The 27896-nt window shown below is 43.8% G+C and overlaps 1 long non-coding RNA gene across 2 annotated transcripts; it reads right to left on the bottom strand.

The window, feature by feature from the left end:
• Window positions 1-1532: 1532 nt before the first annotated feature.
• Window positions 1533-27896, bottom strand: LOC134956817 (uncharacterized). 2 transcript variants are annotated; one of them, XR_010186201.1, is made up of 5 exons: window positions 27779-27896; window positions 27276-27421; window positions 2096-2166; window positions 1892-1997; window positions 1533-1742 (listed from the first exon to the last, which is right to left on the bottom strand). It is a non-coding gene; the product is annotated as an uncharacterized LOC134956817 (long non-coding RNA). The 2 variants fall into 2 exon arrangements; XR_010186200.1 differs by lacking the exons at window positions 27276-27421; window positions 27779-27896 and adding an exon at window positions 2685-2716.

Genomic DNA, 27896 nt, shown 5'->3' with positions numbered 1-27896 from the left:
TTGGGGTTACATTATCCATATACGAAATGTCATTTCTTACTAGCATATCACGAAGATTGCGAAATTTAAGAAATTAAATGAAACGTTGACTGCAAGATGCTGTGCTGACAGCTTTTTTGAGGTTGCTCAAAGCATGTTTCCTGAAGTCCTGGAGTGCCGTATATCTTTCTATTGAACTATATATATATATATATATATATATACAATGTTCTAAAGTCCGGCACTCCCTCTGCTGGTAAGCTGCCCCGGTGCCCTCAGAATAACTACTAATAAATAGAACAAAGGCTGCGGCACTCAGGGTCTTGAACTCAAGAAAATATATATTAAAGTTCAATTACATAGCGCACCCGCGCCCCACCAACGTTTCGGGGATTCTAACCCCTTTGTCAAGGTCTAACACCTTGACAAAGGGGTTAGAATCCCCGAAACGTTGGTGGGGCACGGGTGCGCTATGTAATTGAACTTTAATATATATTTTCTTGAGTTCAAGACCCTGAGTGCCGCAGCCTTTGTTCTATTTATATATATATATAAAATAACCGATTGGCCCACACTCACGTATTTGGGAGCAACTTGCTGGGGAGCATTCCAATGAAGGAAAACCATCAGGTCATCATTCCAATATATTCATATGAAATGGGAGCATTCACCAGTCTTCTTAGGTTCAAGGGGGTCATTCCGAGTTGATCGCTAGCTGCCGTTGTTCGCAGCACAGCGATCAGGCTAAAAATCGGCATTTCTGCGCATGCATATGCACCGCAATGCGCACGTGTGATGTACGGGTACAAAGCCATTTGTTGTTTTGCACAGGTTCTAGCGAAGTTTTCAGTTGCACTGACGGCCGCAAGAAGATTGACAGAAAGGGGGCGTTTTGGGTGTCAACTGACCGTTTTCAGGGAGGGTTTGCAAAAACACAGGCATGTCTGAAAAAACGCAGGAGTGGCTGGGTGTTCGCTGGGCGGGTGTATGATGTCAAATCCGGACACGAATAGGCTGAAGTGATCGCAAGCGCTGAGTAGGTTCAGAGCTACTCTGAAACTGCACAAACTGTTTTTGCAGAGCTCGGCTGCACATGCGTTCGCACTTCTGCTAAGCTAAAATACACTCCCCAGTAGGCGGCGGCATAGCATTTGCACGGCTGCTAAAACTAGCTAGCGAGCGATCAACTCGGAATGACCCCGCATATTCTTTATTCAAAGTATCAAGACACAGCAAATCACATCATAATGATGTGATTTGCCATGTCTTGATACTTTGAATAAAGGATTTGAAGCTAAGACTGTTTAGGGTTCCCATTTGATATGGATAGATAGATAGATAGATAGATAGATAGATAGATAGATAGATAGATAGATAGATAGATAGATAGATAGATATGTGTGTATGTATGTATATATATATACTGTATATATAGATAGATATAGATATATGCAACAATAGAAGAACTGGCGCCAAGGGGTCGTATCAACTCCCACTTTTAAACCTTAACTAGTTAAAACCTTTTTTAAAGCACAGTAATAACATGATCCATCATAAAACATTTATTAAAAACACATTCAAAACTAATACAGAAGAGACGTATTATTCCACAGTGAAAGATGTATAATTCTCAGTGTTGAAAACAAATGCAAGTGCATCACAACAGTCTCCTCCTTCTCCTTAAAGTTGGTTCGGAGATAACGCCACAACAAAGACAATCCAACGCGTTTCGTCTTATACAAAAGACTTCTTCAGGGGTACATCTATAATTGTAGAAGATCTTATCAAAACTTAATACAATATTCATAAAAACATATAAGGAACACATCATTACAAAAAATTTACAATATGACAGAGCAGACAGAGAAAGGTCAAAAAAGGAGAAAAAAAGGAATTACATCTCGGGTCATACCTTGAGTAACTGGAACATATAGTATAATACGAGAAAACTCGTTCATACGTGCAAGATGGAAATTCCAATATATCACCAAGGCTTTCTGATAAGCAACCAGTGTGGCCTAATTGAGAAATATTAACCTTGTCACAATTTATTCAATAACATTATTATGTATAAAGTGGACAAAAATAAGAATATGAAACGTGTCACCTCACATACCTCGTGGTAAGACAACTTGAATAAAAGAAATTCGGAAACTCAGGTACTGAAAGGTCACTTAGATAGGAGACCTAAAAAATTCATATCAGGGCGAATTAGTAAATGCATATTATTAAATAATTAATCAATCAATGACATTAGCACTAATTATGAATGATTAATGCGTCTTACATGAGGCCTTATTAAATTTAAAAAGTTTGAAAAGAAGGGGGGAGGGGGAGGCCTCTCCTATTAAACAAAACACATATCCAGGGTATTTGGACCAAATAGAGTTTTTAGTTAAAATTGCCATTTTTCAGGCTATCAAATCTTTGATAAATCAGACTACATCATGCACTAGAATATAATGAAGCAATAATTGTAAGTGCCGGTCTGTAAAACCAGACCCTAAAAGCACTAAAAAGAATGTCCTCAGATATTCGTATATGTGTACTCCACATTACAATTTGAACAAATAAGTGTAAGTAAGTGTGTCCAAACATTGGAAACACTATGATACACTGTTACATATAACAAGGATTAAATATACATAGTAACATTTGTATCTTTTAGGCAGAACTTTGTTCAGAGTAGTATCACATTCTCTTACCTCCCATGGATCTGTAGTAGAAGCTCAGCACCTGTGTAATGAAGCACTAAACTGGGTGTTGACCCTTATAAAGGGAAAGGGTAATGATGTCATCAAATACCCTGATCTAATTGGTGCCAAAAATAAAGGACTTTTAGCCCCTTATTTACTAATAGTGCGCACTTCCCCACCTATGGACTTTACTAAACCTATTATATGAGTTAATTTACTCCAAAAATAACCACTCATAAATTAATCTGATATCAGAAAAACCTTTATTAATATATAACCCATAATGCTTTGCGGTAACTATCTTAGCTTGAGACTGCCAGTTGTAATTGACAGTCTGTTTGTCCAATCCTGCAGTGAATGGGGTGGATACTTTAACTTGTGCTGCTAAAAAGGGACATATGCACACATCCACACCTAGTTTGAATTCGTATTATGGGGAATATGCCTTCCTCCAGTCACATCCATAAGCTCCGATCATTAAGCCGAGCGTGCTTACTGTCTACTTGCGCCCGCTGTAGCCGGACCTTATGCGTTCCGGCGCAATCTTTATTTTGCGTTCCACCCGGCGCTTCCCGACACCTGACCAAGTCACGTGTCTTGCTGCGCCTAATGGTACGGCTCTCCTCTAACTGAGAAAGCCGCAGGTCTGGAGGACTAAATACCTAGTAACTATTTACATACATTTTGTTACACCCTCGGATTAGACACAAGCGGCATGACACCTGATCTACCTAATCAAACGTGAACCTTAATCACTCCTTATCCTCACAAAATTGAAGAAAGAAATATTCTTAATAAGTAAATAAAACACTATCTATGTGAAGTAGAGACATCTATGACCCTAATTATAACCTGGACTGGGACATTTAATAGGTTATATACTAATAAGTGCCAGTTTTAAAGGGGACATACACCTCTTCACATAAATCCCATATGATAATTTATAATATATAATAATTAATAATCAAGTATCGTTTCTATACTCCTAGAGAACAAAATAAAATAAAATGCAGTGCCCATATAAAATTTGTAGAATATTAGACGTGTCGAGGGTTTAAGCTCACCACAATAAGTGATTAGTGATAACTTATTAAATCTATTAGTTATTACAGCTAATTTATTTCAATACACCTCCTTCATTATACTATAACTAACTATAATAATACTCACCATTGTGGGTGAGTGTGAAGGTAATAATTAAATAAATAGATGAATACCTCTGATAACTATAAGGATAATCCCTTACCATATGTGATATATTGTGAATGAAGGGCCCATAATGAACTTTTTATACTACCTTTACTTCATCCAATTACTGTGAATCTACTCGTGAATATACAATTTATTAACATACCTTCCTTCATTGTACGTGAGCTACAGGATCCTTATTAGCTATACTATATACTCTATACCTAATATCCCTTAGTGTCCTATATATACTAGTGTGAACTATGCAGACTAAATTCATATTGTAGTTAATTAACAATGACCTTAAAGGACATATTGAGTAGGCACCACTATGAACAAAGCTCCACCTTTGTATATAACAAAAAACAATAATGAATAATACACATACAGATGTTTTAATTACTCTAGAACCTCACAGCATAACTATACTCTTTAGTGGTATAGGGGACGTATATGCGATTTTCCGTTACATAAAGGGAAAAAAAACCACTAGACTGGCGGGATATATATCATGGGCGGAACTATCCCCTTTAGAGGAAGGCTACCATATCAATACTCTCATTCAAACCATTCGGAATGAGGGTATTCAAAGTATAAATCCCTGTTGGTCAGTTGCTTGTCTCTATCACCTCCTCGCTTATCCTCCTGTATGTGTTCAATCACTGTGAATGTTAAGCCTTGAACATCTGAATTATGTTTCTCCTGAAAGTGACGGGGGAAACTATGATTCTGGACCTTATTTTTGATATTCCGCAAGTGTTCTTGTATCCTTGTTTTCAGTTTTTTGAGATATAGATATATATATATATAGAGAGAGAGAGATAGATAGATAGATAGATAGATAGATAGATAGATAGATAGATAGATAGATAGATAGATAGATAGATATTATAAGGCCTGCTGCTCCCCAAGATTCCTGTATTTACTCCAATGCTCCACAGAGCTGGGAACTTGGATTGTGGAATGGTGCCATCATCTGGAAAAACAAACAAACATACGCACAGTGCAACGTCTGCACACACACAGATTTCAGACTATCAGTATAGTACATAAACATCTCTGAATTAGGTCCTTCGTCCTTGCACATGCTGAGTATAAGCCTGCGTGAACTTTGGTTATCTGAGTAACCCTCGAGTCTCTAAGGATGGCCGGTGTTTTCACACAGCTACTGGTCTCGGCACACCCAGAAAATGAGGTTGACGGGCCCCATTTTACGGAATGCTGTCCATCACCACCCCAAATGGCCGCAGCTGCTGTGGCTTAGGAGGCCCTGCTACCCTCTTCACAGACAGAGATCCACACATGCACGGAACAGATCTTTCTCATGCGGAGATTTGAATGATCAGAGATCACCTGATGGTTTGTCTGTAACTGAATCTGGCCCACTATTATATATTGATCACTATGTATCAATCATTGGTTGAAGAAGTTGCTATATAAAACATATGTGTATAATTGGTCAAACATTTTGTATGAGAACTACAGTAAAACAGAACTGTGTGTTCTATGAAGCAGTAATCTGGGGAAATATGCAGGATTTTCTAAAACAACATTTGCATACCTTCTAACATCTGAAAAGCAATCAGGACACAAATGTTCCAAATACTGTACCTGATATGCCTGGTAACACCAGCCATCATCTTAGCAATGCTCTCACCTAGCAGAGACACTGCTTCCAGAAGTAAGCACAGGTCTTTGTTTTCCACAAATCTGACCTAACTGCATATTTACTAAAGGTCGCTTTTAGTTAAATTTAAAATCGATCTAAAACTGACTGACAATGCAAAATTCACTCAGTCCTCTTCTCCAGTAGGATCTTGGCAAAATTAAAAAACACAATTTCCCAAGCCCACGGACATGTACTGTACACTAGTGTACAGTACTTCACAAATACCTAAAGATCTTGATGCCTACCCATTGAAATCAATGGGTAGGCACTGATTGGCTGAAAGAGCCGCTCTCTGACTCTCTCAGCCAATGATAGCATAGCCAAAATATGAATTCCATTTCCCAACATACATTCATGCCAGGAAATTCAATTCATATTTTGGCTAAGCACTGATTAGCTGAGAGAAAAGATCATCTCAGCCAATCAGCTCTTAGCCAAAATATGAATTAAATTTCCCGGCATGAAACTGCGAACCTAATGCTGGGAAATTCAATTCATATTTTGGCTAAGAGCTGACTGGCTGAGATGATCTTCAAAATATGAACTGAATTTCCGGCAGGAAGCTATGGGAATTTAATAAAGCATTCACAGTAACTGTAAAGCACACCAGGCTTTACATTCACAATGTAGTTAAAGCTATATGTATTGGCTAGTAATGAGAAGGATTCTATTTGAAATGTACAGTATACATAGTGCAGCTGTATGGTTTATTAGCCAACTATTTCTATAAGATGAACAGTCATATTTACTATTTAAATCATTATGGTTATTCGTATGGGCTGATCCATATTCTTTTACAATTAACACGTTAACTGTGTTATTTCTGTGTCAGTAGTACAGTCTTCTCTCAAGCATCTTTCAGGAATTGATACATTATAACTTTCACTTTCTATTCTGCTGCATATAAGGGATCCGGTCTGAAGATCGACAGTGTCTAGGCCGACAATGTTTAGGTCGACCACTATAGGTCGACAGTCACTAGGTCGACATGGATGGAAGGTCGACAGGGTTTCTAGGTCGACATGTGCTAGGTCGACAGGCTAAAGGTCGACATGAGTTTTAAAAAAAAAAATTGTGGATTTTTTCATACTTAACGATCCACGTGGACTACGATTGGAACGGTAAAGTGTGCCGAGCGAAGCGGTAGCGGAGCGAAGGCACCATGCCCTAAGCATGGCGAGCGAAGCGAGCCATGCGAGGGGACGCGGTGCACTAATTTGGGATCCCGGTCACTCTACGAAGAAAACGACACCAAAAAAAAAAATTTCCTCATGTCGACCTTTAGACCTGTCGACCTAGCACATGTCGACCTAGAAACCCTGTCGACCTTCCATCCATGTCGACCTAGTGACTGTCGACCTATAGTGGTCGACCTAAACATTGTCGACCTAGATACTGTCGATAAAACGAACCACACCCGCATATAATCCTGCTGTTTTCCAATAGTCACTTTCTATAAAGCTATTGGAAAATCACAGCAGGTTCAAGTGAATAGGGCTTCTACTGAGTTACAGCATATCACCAATTTATGTTCCAATCAGCAAAGTCACCACTTAACCGTGCATCATTTAGAGGCAGAAAAGTATGTTTATCCAAGATCTCATGGTAATACGGAGTGATTGTGTTGCTTTTTAAGCAGACTGGGGTCATCAATCGTGTTAGAACAGAATAGCTCTGAAAATCTTTCTCCCCTTTATTTTCATTTATTTACAACTTTTTCCATTAAGACGTAAAAACACAGTTAAAATATATGTGACCCATCAGAAGCGGGTCATGAGCCCCCAGAATGCATTACAAATTTTGACCTGCATGGTTGCATGGAAGTACAGTATTTGCTGATGACAAATAAAGTTTTCACACAGGGCACTAACTAAAGGCAGTATTACTAATTACTGTAGATGGAGAGATATGTGGATGTATTTGCTTGTGTTGCCTTACAGGGTTTTTTTTTGTTTTTTTTAAACAAAGCATGCTTGGTACATTTGCTACCACCTTGCTCTCCTCAACCATTGTGCTTATTTCTGGGGATTTGGTGAAACCTGGATTCAGGCAGAGAGAATGGGAGTGGCACGGGCAGAACAGTCCGGACTCCGGAACGTTGGCCCGGACCAGCTCCATACAGTGACTTTTGCCACTGTGAGCAGGCCTGCCATCAGTGGGGTGCTGCGGGCACAGATGTCCCGTGCCCGGCCTCTCTGGCAGAGAGGAGAGGGCCCGGGCCACTCAAGCTGCTGTCCGCCGCCACGATGCTCCGCACACTTTTCATTGCCGAGTTCTGGGACTGTCAAAGGAGGGGGAGAGGACACTGCAAGCTTCTATTGTAAACATCCCTCCAAAAATGGCCGTGGCCTTAGAGGAGACAGTTATTAAAGATACTAGAGGAGGCTCCTCTAGTATCTTTAATAACTGTCTCCTCTGAGGCGGCAGCCATTTTGGCAGAGACTTTCCAATAGAAGCTTGCAGTGTACTCTCCCCTGTCCTGTGACAGTGCCAGATCACGGCCATGAAAAGGGGGTGGAGCTACATGAAATGGAGGGGGCGGAGCTACATGGGACCAGACTGCTAAAGCTCGGTTGTGTCTATGCTCCCTTCGTGATCAGGACCTGGAAGGGACATAACGAGAGGGCAGGAGAGAACTTCCGCCCTTACGGCACCAAAATGTTTTATCCATTCTCCGTTCGTTTGAGGTTTTGGGTTTTTTTCTATGCACCATTGGACGCTCGCCACGCTTTGGGCTCGGTGTCTCACTCCGCTCCGCTTCACTCGCCACAGGTTACTATTCCAAATAGTGTGTGACATGGACCCATGGGTTTATGGGAAAGGTCCTCTCCATGAAGGGAAACTAGATGCTACCGCTAGAGCTGCGGCCAGCCTGTGATAGGCAAGTTGAGGGAGAGTGAGTAGGAGAAAGTGTGTGTGTGTGTGTGTGTGTGTGTGTGTGTGTGTGTGTGTGTGTGTGTGTGTGTGTGTGTGTGTGTGTATTTTGTTTGGTATATATATAGATAGATAGATAGATAGATAGATAGATAGATAGATAGATTTATTTATTTATTTATTTTGGGGGGGCTGCCTATTTTGCGAGTCCCGGGCCCCAGAATTTCTAATGGCGGCCCTGAATGTGAGCTTTCTGTGCCCTTCCCTGTGTACATGACATCTGTCACAGCAAATGGTGCAGGGAGACGTGTACATAGAGCTCCACAGCGGGCGAGGTTGCTGCAGGTAACTGGTCCGATTTGTCATTCCAGAGTCCAGACCATTCCAGGTTTCTGTCACTATAATTAAAAGTACTTTTTACTTTAATATTTTATAGTTTTATCCTTCAGGCCAGTCCGTCTCCATTACTTTACTGGTGTACCAAGGTTTTGGGATTTTTATTAACAACAACTCCACCTTGCTAATTCAACATCCCCTTCCCCACATACACCCACGCGCACACACTCCACCACCTTCACTATGTGGTTTATTTATTATTTTATTCTCCTTATTGTGTTTTACTATCTCTGTAATAATGACTTTACTATCTAATTCTCTCTGTTCCTTGCCACTGATGAAGTGCGCTGCGTCAGCTACTGAATATTCTTTTTATATCAGTGTAATGAACATGTGTTGTGGTCAGTGGTGAATTTCCCATTAGGCACATGCCTAGGGGCAGTACTTGTTGCGGGGCGGCACTTGGATGCTTGTGTTGGTACTGTTATCCTGATATGTACCAGTAACTGCTAAATGTTTCCACTGTACTGTACCATATGCCATCTTGAATGGAATGTAAATGGGTAGGACATGCACATACTGCCCCTGTAAGCTGTCCTACTTAGTAAATATGCATATATACTGTAATTACAAATAAAACAAATGTCTTAGTGGCTTTTTTTATTACTCTATTAAACTGATCATCATCAAATGAGGGCTTATAACCAATCAATGAAAATAATAAAATTTGGCGGAGGGGCACCGCTGTTGTGCCTAGGGGTCGGACTGGCCCACAGGGGTACAGGGGAAACCACCAGTGGGCCCCACTGCCTGAGGGCCCTCCTCCTCCTCTAGTGATCAGGTTCCAGACTGTGTTCTTGAATTATACATTATACATACAGTACCAGTCAAAATATATGTTACCTTATATTGCACAGGACTATAATGTATTCTCTACAGTGCATTGCCAATATTTATATGCACGCACTAGCAGTATTTATATACTTGTCAAGGGGCCCAGCCCATGCACTCACTAATGGTTAGGCAATCCAATGTAGTCGCTGGCCACACCCCCTCTGGAGACTGACCACACCCCTAAACATGGGCCCCTACCACTGCATTCCCCGGTGGGCCCTTCATGCCTCAGTCTGACACTGCTAGGGGCGCCCTCACCCCTAAATCCACCCTGGTTGTGGTCATACGTATAAAATGTTATTGCAGATGTGCACACCCTCTGTTAGTGCTGTTGTGTGGGACTGCGCTGGATCCATCCAGCAATGAAAAAGAGACAGGAAATTTATGATGAAATTAAACCAGACACTATTACAAGGTAAGGGAATATGTGGTGAGGGGGGTTTGGTAAAATGTCGCCAGCATCTTGTCCCTTCTGTGTATGTGACGGATAGACGTTTTACTGGACTATATCATAGATATACCAAAGCATCAGAAATCTACAGTATTTTCTCTACTGTAAAATTAAAGTTTTCGAAGTAGCCAAGTAGTTCCATGGTCATATAAAGCCACAGAGCCTTATGTTACGGAAATCTAGTTGGTTTCTAACAACCATAATAGTCTCCTGTAGGATGTTTATTCAGTGGTGCAAGTAGAAAAAAATTCTTAGTGGTACTGCGTGCGTGCATCAAAAAAATGGGTGTGGCCACATGGGGCATGGCCACATGGGGCATGGCCAATGAAAATGGGGGCGTAATACACATATGACCCCAACAGTGCAGTGCCAGATACACATATGCACCCAATAGTGCCAGATACACATATGCCCCCAATAGTGCCCAATACACATATGCCCCCAGAGTGCCAGATACACATATGCCCCCACATTGGCAGATACACATATGCCAGCTATGACCCCACAGTGCCAGATACACATATGCCCCCACGGTGCCAGATATGCCCCAACAGTGCCAGCTAAGCCTTCAGTCCATTCCAGTCTCCTCATGCGTCAGCGTCTCAGATCTGGCACTGGTCCACGAGCCAATTAGAGCTTGCGGTCCGGCAGCTGCGGCTCCTGATTGGCTGCCAGTCTGCAAGCTCTGATTGGCCCACGAACTGGCATTTGAGTGTAAAACACACGCCGCCGCCGGACTTGAAGAAGGAGAAACCGCTGGTCACCGCCAGACTCCGACGGACTGGGCTGGCAGGAGAGGGGCAGGAGAGAGGCGTATGCTGCACTCTCCTCCCTCCAACACGGTGTCTGCAAGGTGGTACTGCGTACCGGCTGTGAATTTCTTACCTGTACGCAGTACCGCCCCATACTGCCATACTTGCAGCACTGTGTTTATTATTACAGTACTTAGAGGGAAAGGTATCAAAACTCAACAAGAAATAATGTGGAGACAGATTCCAAAGCAATCAGCTTCTAACTGTTATAGACTGTGCTAGATAAATGACAGAAGCTGATTAGTTGCTTTAAGCTACTACCCACTGTATTTCTCTCCAAAATGTGATACATTTCCCCCATAACACATATTTCTCAATAAATAATGTTGTAAAAATATCAGATCTTGCCAGATTTAAACCACGACATCGAGAGCCGACCCTAGGCATAGGCAAACTAGGCAACTGCCTATGGTATTTGGCATGCCTAGGGGCACCAGCAGCTTCTGCTGATTAAAATGATATGCGGCATGCTTATACTCTGTGTGTAGCATTTCATATGCAGATACAGCCACAGTCACACACAGTATATAGGCATGCCGCATATCATTTTAATCAGCAGAAGCTGCTTGTGCATCCTAGCAATATAGCAATGCAAATAAGGTGCATTTCCATCAAAAATAGGCACCTGCCGTTAGCAGAGCTGCCAGCTGACTCACGCCAGGCATCTCCTACTGCATGGCGCACTGTGGCAAGATTTATGAGGACACATCTGTATCCAAGCAGAGGCAGAGGTCACAGTGTTAGTGGCCATGTGAGTGCTGTGTTTGTGTGAGTGGGTTGGTTGTGTAATAGTGTTCGGCATATGTGTAAGGGGCAATAAGTGTGTCATGTGTATAAATGCATTAATAATGTGTGGCATATGTGTAAGGGACATTATGTGTGTCTTTATGTTTATAAGAGCATTAATAATGTGTTGCATATGTGTAAAGGACATTATGTGTATAAGGGAATTAATAAAGGTTGGCATAATGTGTAAGGCGCATTATGCTTATAAAAACATTAATAATGTGTGTCATATATGTAAGGGGCATTACTGTGTGGTATTATGTGCATAAATGCATTACTAATGTGTGGCATTATATGTATAAATTGCTCTACTGTGTGGCATAATGTGTATAAAGGGCAAAGTAGTGTGGTGTAATGTGCATAAGGAGCAATTAAGTGTGATGTAATGTGAACAAGGGACACTACTGTGAGGAGTAACGTATACAAGGTAAAGCGATACTACTGTGTGATGTAACATGAATTAGGGACACTATCACATGATAAATTGTGAATAAAGTTGCACTACTGTGTGGCAGAATTTGAACTGGGTGCACTATTGTGTGGCCATGCCCCTTGCCAGCAAAAACACACGGCTTTTTGGGTTGTGCGCAATGTTTATGTTTAAAATATAGGGGGTGGGAACACCAAAATAAGGACTGCTATGGGTAAGGGGTGATGGTGCTGGGAAAGAGGTGCAGGGTCAGAGGTGGAACTAGTGGTGGTGCTAGGGTGCACCAGCCAAAATCTTGCCTAGGGCATCATTTTGGTTAGGGATGGCTCTGATGACATCAAAACTCCCCATTTACACCAAAATATTATTTACAGGAGTGGATGCATTTATTATTATCTTCTGTAAATTATATATACGGGTTCAGTATGTCTGACCGGCAGACAGGATGCATGCGGGCACAATATCGATGCTAGCATCCCGATGTTTGCATTCCCGACAGAGGCTAGGTACATATGTTAACCCCTCTCCTCTACCCCTTAACCCACTCTTCCCGCAGCCTAACCCTAACCTCCCCACTTAGTGCCTAACCCTAATCTCCGCCTGGTGGTGCCTAAACCTAACCCCCTCCCTTCCCCGCAGTCTAACCCTCCCCCCCTTAGAGCCTAAACCTATCCTCCCCCGGTGGAGCTACCTCCCTCCCCCTCCCCGCAGGCTAATCCTTACCCCCACCCCCAGCCTAACCCTAATCACCCAGGTGGCACCTAAACTTAACCTCACCGCCCCGTTGTCGGTCTCTTGACCCTGTCTGGATTCCGGTTACAGACATTCTGATAGGATCCCGACAGCCAGCATCACAAATATACAGTATATATATATATATATATATATATATATAAAATTATGATTAAAAATAAATGCGTAACAATCACTAACATACCCACTGTTTATTTGACATTGCAGCAAACAACAAGTTTTTACTATTGGAGAATGTAATATCTGTTTTTGCCATTAAGAGTTCTCATGTTTCAAATTTGAATCTAAATTTGATTACATTATTCAGGAGTAATCTAATTTAGCACCAACAGAAGTTATCAAATGCTATTTAAATGCATCAAGCACATCCAGCTATCTTTAGTAGCATGCTAGGATTTAGACACATTCAAAATAGCATGGCTAATTCATTTGCTAATATACCAACTGCTCTTAAAAAAACCAGCACACAAATAATGAGTAATAGTTGTATTAACACTAAAACATAGACACAAAAAATTATATAGAAGTCCCCACTGAAAATACCATCCTTACCATCTACAATTCTCAATACATGCTACATAAATATTTATCAACCATAAATATTTATAGAGATAGAAGTGTTTACATTTCAGTGTAAAAGATTATACTAATTATGTTATTAACTTTTTTCTGGGAGCCAACACAGTTCAGGATATTAGTTTTGTAGCTCACGAATGTGCTTCTGCATTCTGATTGGCTAAGGCGACTTAATGTAGTCAGAAATAGGCTTAGAGTAATGGAGCATGATCAGCTGATCTGCTGCAAGAATATTGGTGTTAGATTTGTTGCCTGAAATTAGTGCAGTGAGAACGTTTTAAATAGAAGTTATTTGTATGCTTAGAACCAATGTAAAACTTGCACTTTCATATGCAATAAATCTGTTATATGACCTGTATCATTAGCTATTGTTTATAGAAATTTTTCATATAAAATAAATGCAGTTTTCAATAGAAGGTACACTCAAGAACAGCACAGATTAATGCTTTACCTGTCTGCTGTGTGTGGATACCAGTTCTTGCAGAACAGATATTTATTACAAAGCCTGTGAAAGTAGAATTAAATATTATTTGCTTTACAAAATCTGTACATGATTTGCATGAGGGGTAAATAAATATAGCAATTTTTTTTATATTTATGTGGGTTTGTAACTACTGCACATTGCTGTCTATTTTGTCCTTTAAGCAGCCAGATTTATTATATTGTTGTTTGGAGGGTTGGAACTCAACATGTTGGCGATGGGCAGTAATGCACATCGGTTTCAAACTTACCGGGCAACTCCAAATAATTCAAACCGCTGGCAAATCTATGGAAATCCTTAGTTGCTGTGGTTCTGTGTAGGAGGCTGAGCAACTGACACGCGTCTACAATGCAGTCAAAATCAGGTGACACCGCAGCAGTGTTGAATGAGCTCCTCACCTGACCAGTAAGTTGTGCTGGGTGACATCATCTATGGGAATCTAGTTATGGGGGTAATTCTGACTTGATCGCAGCAGGAACTAGGTTAGCAGTTGGGCAAAACCATGTGCACTGCAGGGGAGGCAGATATAACATGTGCAGAGAGAGATAGATTTGGGTGTGGTGAGTTCAATCTGCAATCTAAATGGCAGTGTAAAAATAAAGCAGCCAGTATTTACCCTGCACAGAAACAAAATAACCCACCCAAATCTAACTCTTTCCTGCTGCGATCAACTTGGAATTACCCCCTATGTGACATCTATGGGGGAATTGTAGCAGACCCATCTAATAGACACTATGACCATGTGTGACCAGATAGGATCAGGCAGTAGTTTGAGGTACTATCCCAACAATATAGGCAGGGGTGTATCTAGGGGTCTGAGAGCCCCTGGCAAAGTGAGGAACAGGCGCCCCCCACCTCCCCCACCCAGGGACACAGAGGGGGGTGGTTACAGATAGGCTCAGGTCAGGGACACTGAGGGAGAATTACAGGGAGGGTACAGGTAGGGACAATGAGGTGGAGGGCTTACAGGGAGGCTGAGGTCAGGGACACTGAGGTGCAATTACAGGGAGGGTGTGGGCAGGGACACTGAGGGGGAATTACAGGAGTGTGCAGGCAGGAACACTGAGGGGAAATTACGGGGAGGGTACAGGCAGGGGCACTGAGGTGGAATTACAGGAGGGTGTGGGCAGGTACACTGAGCGGGGAGTCACAGGAAGACGGAGGTCAGGGACACTAAGGGGGAATTACAGGGTGGGTTTGGGTAGGGAAAATGAGAGGGAGGGGCTACATGGAGGCTGAGGTCATTGACACTGAGGGGCAATTATAGGAAGAGTGCGGGAAGAGACACTGAGGAGGAATTACGAGGAGGATGCGGGCAGGGACACCGAGATGGAATTATGGGGAAGGTGCAGGCAGGGACACTGAGGAGCAATGCCGTAACTAGAATTTAGCGCTGTGTGCAAAAAACAGCCTCAGCACCCCACCACCACCACCACCACCATATTTAAAATAGGGCCAGTGCGCGCTGTAGGTGTGCGCCAAAACTATAGGTGTGTGGCTTTATGTGTTAGGGGCATGGCAACAAAATAATACCAATTCATATTACGCTGCACAGTGGTCTCCATTAATCAAATGACGCCACTTACACGCATTACGCCAGGTAGAGCCCCATTTTACACATTACTCCAGGTAGAGCCCCCTTTTACACATTACGGCAGGCAGAGCTCCCTTTTACACATTATGGCAGGCAGAGCTCCCTTTTACACATTACGGCAGGCAGAGCTCCCTTTTACACGTTACGGCAGACAGAGCTTCCTTTTACACATTACATGCGGTTCTCTGTCCTCAGTGCCTATGTACTGTGGGCCGAGAACACTTGGCACACACCTAGCTACGGCCCTGTACAAAAATTATGAGAACTCGGAGGTAGGCAATGTCTGCTCTCCAGCTATGGTGGAACCACAAGTACAAGCATGCTCTATCATGTAATGTCTGTCAGGGCATGATGGGACTTGTGGTTCCACAGCATCAGGACCCAGGTACTTCTCTCCTCTCACCTTTCTAAGGGCTGGCATGAAAAGTCCCTACCACTTGCTGCTGTTCTGCTCACCCAGTTGTTGTTGTTGTGTGGTTGCTGCATGATCCTGATCTCATGGAACACTGTCAATCCGTTGCCTGCTCACTGACAAGCACAGGCTGGGGCAGAGGGGCTGCCTAGGTGCAGTCAAGGAGCTCGCTGGCCGCTCACTGCCGCTGTGTATGGTTGTAGATCTAGAGATTTTCAGTCGGCATGTCCCCTGGGAGTGCAGAAGATCATCACTGTAACCTCCAGGCAGGAGTGGGAGGACATGCCGTTGTATAGACTGCATTGTAACTCTGGCAGGAGCGGGTGTGCAGTGAGGGGAGGATCGGGCACTACAGCAACCCGCAGCTCACTTTAACCTACAGTGGTGGCGGCGGCGGAGGGGATCGGGCAGTATTGCCGCGGCACATTATAACCTCTGGTGGAGGGGGGGGGCGAGTGGTTTGGCTGTACTGTAAGATCATGTTTCCAAGGGTGGGGGCAGAGCTTTACTGCCCGCGGCTGCACTTTAACTACCGCAGGCTCACATTGCATTGCGGAACTATGATTGTTACCAGCGGTACTGCGCCCACGGTGCATGTGCGCTGTGTGCCATGCACCACTGGCACACACCTAGTTACGGACCTGCTGAGGAGGAATTACGAGGAGGGTGCGGGCAGGGACACTGAGATGGAATTACGGGGAGGGTGCCAGCAGGGACACTGAGGAGGAATTACGAGGAGCTTTCGGGCAGGGACACTGAGATGGAATTACGAGGAGGGTGCAGGCAGGGAGACTGAGGGGGAAAAACGAGGCATGTGCAGGCAGAGACACTGAGGGGGAATTACGGTTAGGATGCTGGTAGGGACACTGAGAGGAAATTACGGGGAGGGTGCGTGCAGGGATACTGAGGGGGAATTATGGGAAGGGTGCGGGCAGGGAATTACAGGAGTGTATGAGCAGGGTCACTGAGAGGGCAGTTACAGGGATGGTGCGGGCAGTGACACTAAGGGGGAATTATAAGGAGGGTGTGGACAGGGACACCGAGGGGATATATGCACACATACATACAGTTAAAAAACCCTCTCTAGGTGTGATTGCACTACATGTCCCAGCAAATCCAATTGACAAGGTGTGCTGGGACTTGTAGTCTCAACACAGCTGGACAGGCAGTCACTGGTCTAGAAACCTCTCCATACAGAGCTCTTTGTAACCTGTAATCCAGACTGCCAGGATAGACCATCCAGTGCAGCTACAGTACCGCAGAAAATGTACAGGTATGCTCTCATGCTGCACTGCTGACTGGTGCTGATTGTAGTGGCTGCTGTTTAGTGACAGACTGCGTGGGACCAATGAGAAGGGGAGCGGATGAGGAAGAGGAGGTGCCTCGCCCCTCCCCATACCTGGAAGTGCCCCTCTCCCCGGCTATATTCACCATCATTGTGACTGTAGTCACAGAGAGTGTCAGAGCGCAATACGCTTCTGAGAGTCCGGCAGTGGATGAGTACTGCTAAGGGATGCAAGTGCCATCCTGGCCAATAGGAAGATACGCCCCTGAATATAGGACTTGTTCTGTAGCATGCAGGGACAGTAGCAGGCTCTGGCTTACTCCTGCTAGGCAGGAAGCATGTGGAGCCAGAGCAAAGTCACCATGAAAAGGCCAGTCTCCCTTTGTGGCAGGTACAGAGGATCTTAGGTAAAAACTGCAATGGTCCGGACCCCGGAATGCCGGACCAAACCAGCTACCTGCAGCAAACTCTGCCATTCTGGAGCTTATAGTGCTTATCCCTATCTGGGGGTGTCCTGCCCAGGAGGTGCCTTTGACAGCTGTCACCATGGCGGCGAGGAGGGAGAGTTTTCATCCTCCGCGTATAATCCGACCATTCCGGTTATTACCCATCACCACATGGGGGAAGCTGTAATCTCTCCCTCTCCACCTCCCCAGTGACAGTTGTGTCAAACACTACCCCAGACAGGACACTGGCCGGATGTGGATGAGCACTACAAGCTCCAGAATAGCAGAAACTGTTGCATAGAGCCGGTCCGGCGTTCCGGGGGGTCTGGAACATTCTGGTTTTTACCCAATCCAAGTGAAGAGTTGCACAGTTAGCTTGGTCCATCTGTCACACATCTTTATATTTAGCAGGCACAAACAAGCAATAGTTCATCAGCACTGTCACTTTGTCACACTCGTCACAGGGTACTTGCATCATCTGCTCTTCAGGGGACTTTGCACTCTAGGCCATGAATGCCATGTTGTTTCCAGCAATTGCTGAAGCTGTTCACAATGAATATACTGCATGCGGTAACCAAGTGAAGCAAGTACCTCCTCGTGAGAAACTGGAAGAGGTGAATGTTCAAGGCATGGACAGTCTCTCATCGCCTCACCCTGACAATTATACTGTACATATTATTTCACTCATACTGTGCCACGTATACTATGGTCAACACATTTCACATTACAACAACTATAAAATATTATATTCCAGGTATGCTACATGTCTGACACCTATAAGTATATTAATATACTATGACCAACACATGTTTTGACTTCACAAAAATAAAATTCACAGTATAATAATTAGTGGCAACATAATCATTGTAAATCTGAATGATTGAATTAAATACATCAATATTGAAGTCACTGAATATTTTTTTAAAAATGTAGCATTAAGGGAGACCATTCCGGCCAGTGGCAGATCCACTATTGCTTGGGCGACTTTCTCAGGAAGATGCTTCTAATGTATTCCTCTACTCATAAAATGTCCATTGAACCCAGCAGAATGTCTCCAGACACTAATTCAAAGTGAAAAATTCTGCTATTGAATTCTTAGTTAAAGAAACAATCTCAGACTTCATTGAGTCTCCATTGAGGTTGCAAAGAGGAGACACTATGGTGGTCATTCCGAGTTGTTCGCTCGGTAATTTTCTTCGCATCGCAGCGATTTTCCGCTATTTGCGCATGCGCAATGTTCGCACTGCGACTGCGCCAAGTAAATTTGCTATGCAGTTAGGTATTTTACTCACGGCATTACGAGGTTTTTTCTTCGTTCTGGTGATCGTAATGTGATTGACAGGAAGTGGGTGTTTCTGGGCGGAAACTGGCCGTTTTATGGGAGTGTGTGAAGAAACGCTACCGTTTCTGGGAAAAACGTGGGAGTGGCTGGAGAAACGGAGGAGTGTCTGGGCGAACGCTGGGTGTGTTTGTGACGTCAAACCAGGAACGACAAGCACTGAACTGATCGCACTGGAAGAGTAAGTCTCGAGCTACTCAGAAACTGCAAAGAAATTTCTATTCGCAATATTGCGAATCTTTCGTTCGCAATTTTGATAAGCTAAGATTCACTCCCAGTAGGCGGCGGCTTAGCGTGTGCAAAGCTGCTAAAAGCAGCTTGCGAGCGAACAACTCGGAATGACCACCTATAATCCAATGATTGCACATATTAAAGATGTGAGAAAGAGATCTAAAGGTTTCAGATATTAAAAAGGACATTCATATATGTATCAAGTAATAGTCAATATCCTTATACTGTCACCAGGAATATTATGGATCTAATGCAGCCATTACTGGTTTAGCATTGCTGACATTCCTCGTTGTACATCTAATAAAATCCAATTGTTAATCATGATAAAGATGAATAAAAATACAATTAATTAAAGACTCTTTTCTTTCCTTGTGTTTGATAGGATAACACACAAGGAATGCATCCCACAGTGGTTTATATTGGTGGGTTTCTGTTATCAGATACAGTGTCCCGTCACAAAAAAACACACAATAAAATCTAACAATGGGCCCGATTCAGGCCCCGTTGTAGTAGTGGCATATGCCGCAAAGTACTGATGCTGGGTACTTTGCGCCTGTATCGGATCCGTTCTGCGCATGTGCAGCGCGGATCTATGGCGTGGCAAGCAGATCAGCATCAGACTGTCAGTGATTGACAGTATGATGCTGTTTGGGGGCGACGGCAACCTCCACTTCTCAAAAAGGAGGTATGTCTTTGCCATTGCTGGGGTTGGATGACACAAGGATCTCCGTCCCAGGATGGAATTTATTGGCCTCTTTGTTGTAGCTGTGGCGGCCAGTTTGCTCAACCCCAAAGGGTCATGTATCCAGTTGATGGTGTCACAGATGATCCGATACTGCATCCTAGGGCACAGTTGTGACCAATAATGCATGCAGGAGGGATTACTTTATCAGTGCTGTCACTGAGGCTTCCATGTAAGCAGCAGCAATATCAGGCCCAACATCCTCTTAGATGTTTTTGTAATTTGTTGCTAGGTTGTTAATCCTATGAATCCACCTATATAATTAATTCTTGCTGATCTGCATTTAAAGGTGTTAACTGCTTCATTACTATGTGTCCTCTCCAGGTATCATTTTATAGGTCCGTAACTCCCTATTTACACAAGAATCAACACCAAAACACAAGTGTTTTCAGGGTGGGAAAGGAGATACTTCTGACCAGTGGCGTGCGGTGAGGTCAGTGGCTGGTGAGGTACTACAGCCATAATGTCCGCCGAATCCTGCCAATGACCCCTACCGCCGCCGAGCCAATGCCCGCTACTGCCACTGAGCCGATGCATGCAGCTATCGCCAATGGCTTACAAACTCGCCCACCATCAACTGACCCAACCCTCCACCACTAATTTGCATCTCAGTCCGATGCCACCAATGCCCGCTGCCTGCCTTCTTATCATACTTGTGATATATTGTACATTTTTATAGAAAAAAATAAATAAACATTAGTGTTTGGGACTGGGAAGGGAGTGGGAGGAGGACATGAATGCAATTTTGTTGTCCAGGGCTTCCATTAACTTAATGGAAAAGGGTCTGAATGGGTTAAAAAAAATGCATGAGGTCCCCCCTCCTAAGTATAACCAGCCTAGGGCTCTTTGAGACGGTCCTGGTTGTTTAAATACTGGGGGGAAAATTGGACAGGGGTTCCCCATATTTAGGCAACCAGCACTGGGCTCTTAGTCCGGTACTGGTTCCAAAAACACTGGAGACAAAAGATGTAGGGGTCCCCCGTATTTTTAAAACTAGCACCGGGCTCCACTAGCCAGGGAGATAATGCCACAGCCAGGGGACACATTTATGTAGGTCCCTGCGGCCGTGGCATTACCCCCCCAACTAGTCACCCCTGGCCTAAGGGCCAGGGGTGAAGCCCAACGCTGTCCCCAGCACCCCTGGATGGTGGGTGCCGGGCTAATAGCCATAAGTGTGTAAAACAAATGAATATAATTTTTTGTTGTGGAACTACAATGCCCAGCAAGCCTCCCCTGCTTGCTGGTACTTGGAGAACCTGAAGTACCAGCATGCGGGGAAATAACGGCCCCGCTGGTACCTGTTGTTCTACAGCAACAAAAAATACCCAAATAAAAACACAACACGCACACCGTGAAAGATAACATTTATTAAGACACACTTACACAATCACACATACTTACCTACATCCCACCCCGATCACGTCCACTTGTCCATGTAGAATCCAATAAGGGTAACTGTAAAAATGAAAATACTTACAAACTTGGTTCTTGAAGCAATACACAGGAGGGGGGGGAAAGGAGAGAGAGAGAGAGAGAGAGAAAGAAGGCGGGATGTACTAAGCTCCCCCGCTGCGTTATTTGACTTTTCTCTGCGCTCTTTAAATTATCTTTGCAGCTACTGGTCACCGCTCTGCTTCCCGGCGCTCCCCGTTGCTCCCCATCTTCATTCTACTCTCTGCCATCCGCATCATCACCGCCGCGGCCACTAATTCCTCCCCTTTCCATAGAGCTTGGTCAGCGCTGCTCTCCCCCTGTCAGGAAGCTGTGACAAGTGCGCATGCGCAGCTGACAGGGAAAGCGCAGGGAAAGACCAAGCTCTACGGAGAGTGGAGCAATCAGTGGCCGCGGCGGTGATGATGCGGATGGCAGAGAGGAGAATGAAGACGGGGAGCACCGGGCAGCAGAGCGGTGACCAGTAGCCGCAAAGATAATTAAAAGAGCGCAGAGAAAAGGCAAATAACGCGGCAGGGGGGGGAGAGAGAGAGAGAATGAACTTACGATGCGAAGCAATGTTCCCACTCGTCCGCCCACCAGACGATGGCACTCCCAGTACAGCTGGATGCAGTCACAGTGGCAGGGGCGTGCTGTTCTGCGGCACTTGGACAGGTGCCGCTTCCATCAGTTTTTTCAATGGGCTTTTACAGCCCTCTGCTTGGCCCCGCCCCCTGCCTTCGGCCGATTACAATGGACAGCGGGAGGCACCGTTCTCGGTGCCGCACAAATGCATTTAAACAGGCCTTTAAACTCTTAACAAGATTAACATAATATAGAATAGATACTTATGACACAGAATATGTGTCATAAGTATATTCTTTGTATTATTTTAATCATGAATGACAGGGGAGGCACTGCCTCCCCTGACTGCACGTCCCTGCTTCTGACCTATGGACAATTAATGTGTATGGCAGCTTATTAGGGTGGTGGGATGGGTTTAGGGTCACTATTATCAATATCCAGTGGTTTATATTGAAATTTGGTCCTGTTACTAGTGCTGATCTTTCCTCTTGATGTTTCATGCCATGTCATGATGACTCATCCTAGAGCAGCAAGATGTGTTAGGGAGATGGCACTGCACCCAGCGGCATTAGGACCCCAGACTATCTCCATGACCTCCAACCATTGCGCGCTGCTGCGTATGCATAACCATAGAGGAATGATGTGCCCCTGAGAGTCTACATAACAGAGAGATGGCTTTACTCTTTCTTGCCAGTGTCCAGGAAGCTACTACCTGACGATGGTAGAGGAGCTGCCACTACCTGAAGTCTGCATCCGGCGACACAGATCCAGTGCCCGGCATACCTACAAAACAGGGGTGACACCCCTCCAATTGAATGAATGTTGCTGGTTGCCACCCCCTGCACTAAACCACCACAGAGGGGGCTGTAGGCAATATTGCAAGACCCGTTCTGCACATGTGCAGAATGGTTCTTGCATCTGCGTAGACCCACAAACATCAGATCTTTACATAACTAATATGTTCGCGTACAAATCAGAATCAGGCTCCTAGAGTATTTACCCTTCTATGTACCACCATATTAAAATTTGCATTAGAAGAAGAAATAAACACACCACTTGATCTGTCATGAGGGCACTGCCAACCTCCTCCCACTCCCCACCCCCAACCACTATTCTCCTAATATCTAGTGGTCTAGGTAAAAAATATAGAGGGTAATTCAGCATGGATCGCTGCGGCAGCGATCACAGTCTGAATTACTTTGTGGAGTGCGCACGCACAGCAGCTGCACTGCGCATGCACACCCCGGGAGCCCAGTGAGATGCTATCAGCATATCACTGGTGCGATCGCCTCTGCCTGATTGACAGGCAGATTCGGTCACAGGGTGGGAGGGGGCATGCCAACTTTAGAATGCCGTTGGTGGGGCAACGGAGGTGTGTCAGGACCATTGGGGGGGCGGGCCGCGGTGGCTGTGTGACATCACATGCAACCACTGCAAACCGGGACATGGCAAGTAGCGGCCTCCCAACACACAGGAGCTGCACTGGCAGGGAGCTACTCGTCTGGTACAAAAGCATTGCCGTCGTGCAATGCTTTTGTACCTGTGGGGGAAGGGGGGGCAGAGCCAGACATGTGGTGTGGACTAGCCCTGTGCTGGGCGTCCCCCCAACTGTCTGTGAAACTGATCGTATATGTGCTAAATTTAGGACATCTACGATCAGGTCTGAATTACCCCCATAGTTTTAATAAAAAATGTGTGCATTATTTATAAAATATGTACTATGTAAATATTTATATATGAGAGTCTGATTTACCATTCCTCTATTCTTGCTGGGCTGACAAATAAATGAGCTGCCCAAATATTGACACTTTTTATACTTTTGCCCTTATTTATCAATGAGTGATAAATTTCACTCTGAGTGATAAATTACACCAGCCAATCAACTCCTAACTGTCATTTTCCGAACACAGTCTGTAACATGGCAGTTAGGAGCTGATTGGCTGGTGCAATTTACGACTCACAGTGAAATTTATCACTCATTGATAAATAAGGGCATTTGAAGGAGAAAAAGGACCAAGGAGAAAGATATAAAGATAAACTTAAAAGCATTTATATTTGGTACGCCAGCACTTACAGTATACTGTAGTATTTTGCGCACTATTGTATTATAGTTATTCATTTATTTTGTGCTCTTGTCTATTTTGTCTTTATCTATTAATATCTTTAGACATGTAGTGTGTGTGTGTGTGTGTGTGTGTGTGTGTGTGTGTGTGTGTGTGTGTGTGTGTGTGTGTGTGTGTGTGTGTGTGTGTGTTTGCACCCGCTTCTGGTTGTTCTGAAATGGATGACACATTTTACCCTAATTAAAGTGATGCAGTGTGTATAGAAATGACTGCAAAGGCAAACATGTCTATTAACAAAAAGATGTGATTACAGCTTGGCCTGAATCCAGGAATTATACAGAAGCAATGAATTGATGTCTGCAACGTGGTTCTCTATGCCATATGGATTCTGCTGTAGCAATGAATTGGATTCAATGCAAGGTTAAGATGTGTCAGATTTAACTTCAGTTTAATTGAGACTGATAAAGAGGCTCTAAATAAAGAAACAGTGTGTATGCTATGCTAATGTGCGCAGCATTTACACTTCTTTCTTCAAGAACCTTGGCACAGAACTATAGTTAGGATTCCAAATTAGTTTGCAAACTTCACTTTAAAATAAATAGATACTCAGTGTATGCATGTGTAAAACCTGCCAAGGAAATTCTACATCATTACAGGAAAAATTAGGCCAATGTTCTATTTGCGACTGTTAGCAAATGTAGGTAACTTTTCTGTAAATCCCTCAGTGTTTCCGGTGAGGGTCATATTGACAGTTGTCCCTGACCTAAACAGTATGAATTAATATGATCTAAATTACTATATATTCTATACACTCAATTCTCTAAATGACTGTAAGTTCCATATGCTTGAGGTTCAAAAACTAATTCTCCAGGTGGCTGGTAAAAACCAAAAGCCCTACTGACTATGCTCTCATGGTAACTAGATTTTTTATCGTATCATAATACAGCACAATCATGTTTCACCTCAGTTTATCCAGAAGTGTTCATCTGGATGTCATGACTGTGGTTTTTGTGAACCCAGCGTGTATGTGAAGTCCGTGCGGGGTGAACTGGAGGACTATATGTATATTTGGATGGTCTGTGGGAATCAGTGAGATGAAGTAGTAAGGCGCAATCCCTGACCGGGGTCGAACTCGGGGCTTGGCAGAGGGAGCCATATCCTGACCACTGGATCACCAGGGACTTGGTGTTGACAGCAGGATGGTGAATGTATAGGTGAGAATTAACTGGATATACTGTCACAGGAGTAGGTGTTTGTGTACTCAAGGTTACTATGAAATAGGTTTTCTGGCATTGCGCAGAACTGGGAGGAGAGCTGAAGATGTTGAACCGGTGAGAACCGGGACGTTGAACTGGTTACCATTGAGACTGAGAACCGCACTGTGAACCTGGCTGGATACCGGTATAACTGGAACGCAACTGTAATCAGGACTGGTACAGGATATAACTGGAAATGCAACTGTATGTAGAACAATGACTGTGGCTGTGACTTTAAGACAAGGCTGAAGAAGAACTGAAGACTGAAGCTGTGACTTTAAGATGAGGCTGAAGAATACTGTGTCTGTGTCTTTAAGACAAGACTGACAAATACTGCGGCTGTGTCTTTGAGACGAGACTGAAGAATACTGCGGCTGTGTCTTTAAGACGAGACTGAGGTATACTGGATATAACTGGTAACACAACTGTAATCCAGACTGGATAACACAATATTAGAGTTTTACAGCAACTAAGGTAAGTGTTACCTCTTAGGGAGCTCAGCTACTAAGCTCACACTGAGCTGTGTGACACAAAGAACTGGCAGCTTCTGTAACACAGTCCCTTTACTTATACTTCCTGGTCCTTAGTGATTGGTGAACAGAGTCAGATGATTCAGAGAGTCTCAGGCTGGCACAGGATTGGACAGCTCCAGGTCAGGTGATCAGACCCTGTCATGTCAGTACTCCAGGTTAGGCTCTGATATGGAGTGAGGCCTAGCAGGCCGGAAAAACACTGAAGTCTAAACTCCTAAAATGAACAGAGGATGCTGGCCTTTAGGCCCAAACACCAGAGAGCTGAGCATAGTGGAGAATGTATCTGGTGACCACTGGAGTCAGAGAGGCATATAGCATAATGACAATAATGATTGCTGTGTAGGCATAGAGATACTTGCTGAATTCAATATTCACATAGAAAGTTTAATCAACACAGGTGCAGCTGGTTAACTCTCACCTTCCAGGCAGAGAACTCATCACTCAGGGAACTCATGGTACTGGCAAGCTGTTTATCCCAGTGAGAAAAAAGACGCAGGATCCAGGACACCAAATAGGAAAAATAAAGTCAGGATCATGACACTGGACAGCTGACAGATACTCATCTCCCTGGTGATACTAACTGGCAGTGTTAAGATGAGTGCAGCCAGCCAGTCTCCAGAGAGCCCTGGAAAGAGCAATAACCAATGATACTTGGAGATAGATTCACCAGCAAGGAATACTTGACTATAAAGTTTTTTCTCATTAATAAATAGGCCTTTCAAGTGGGATACGTTAAGCATAATGATGGACGGGATGCTGGTAGTCATGTGACCAACGCAGAAATCCCGACATCAGCCTGGAGACTGGTGCCAGGAAACTGAGAGCCAACATCCCGAAGGTAAGCATTGGAAACACTGTTAGGGTTTAGGGCCCAGGGTGGTGGTTAAGGTTAGGCACTAGGGGGAGTTACGGCTAGGCACTAGGGGTGGTTAGCTGTAGCCGCCACCCTCCGATGGTCAGCCCTAGCCGCCACCCCGGTGGGATAGCGTAGGGGGTGGTGGGGGTAAAAATAGATACTCCCTCTGATGTCGGGATCTTCAATGTCAGGATGCCGGTGTCGGACATGTGACCGCCGGCATTCCAATGACCAGGATAACATACTGATCTCCTTCAAGTAGCAAAAATATTAGTAAAGGGAGAAAGTTAGATCAAATTAAACTTATGCAGCCCTAGGCATGTGTCTCCTTTGCCTATATGGTGAAAACCATCCAGTTTGACTCTAGTATTGTGGAAAAGATTTCTAAATCAGTGCATGACCAGGTCATTCATTGGTTATATGCTTTGGAGTAGATAACTAGTTATCACTCCAATGAAAAAAAGAAGGTCGAAACAATCTCTGGTTGTACCAACTAATCAGGTCTACACAACTAACTCAATAGTATCATCAAATCTATAAATGCAGACAAGAAAAAGTAAAGTGTGTGTTCACTTACACAGGGGCTAGAAATTAAGTATAATCCATCCCTTTTTCAGACAATAGACATTCTCGTGGTGTTTTCCCTCCTGTGTTTCTGTTCTTTTACAAGCGATGTCTGTCTCAGTGGTCCACAATAGTGTAATACCCTAGATGCCAGAATGCCTACAGGAAACAGATGTAAAATGAGCATAAAGTAAATGAGCTTAGACCAGAGAATAAAAGGCCCAGTAACACCAACAATATCCAACATTCCACAGTCAGGTAAGGAACTAGTCCTAGAAGATGCTTCTCAACCAACACATTTTTACCTAGAAAAAGTAAGCTTGAACAAGACCTTCTTAAACTCTGGCCTCGCCTCGTTTCCTTGAATCTTTTTTACAACTATCTGTGGTAGATATTCTGGTAACTTATGTTTATTGTATCTGTATACGCTTATATGTTTGTCATGTTTAGAGATTTTTCATTTGGAATCAAACAATATTACAATATCAAGAATTAGTTTCATTTTCTGCGCTTTACCTCATTGATGGATACTGTATGTGAGAGGGACTATATGAGACCCAAATTATCATTCCTTGATAGTCCTGATTACTCATCACTAATAATAATACATGTCTTTCAATCTACAGGCAAATTC

The sequence above is a fragment of the Pseudophryne corroboree genome, chromosome 9 (assembly GCF_028390025.1).
Source record: "Pseudophryne corroboree isolate aPseCor3 chromosome 9, aPseCor3.hap2, whole genome shotgun sequence".
In the NCBI taxonomy this organism is placed as follows: domain Eukaryota; kingdom Metazoa; phylum Chordata; class Amphibia; order Anura; family Myobatrachidae; genus Pseudophryne; species Pseudophryne corroboree.
This window is presented reverse-complemented; position numbering and strand designations above follow the sequence as displayed.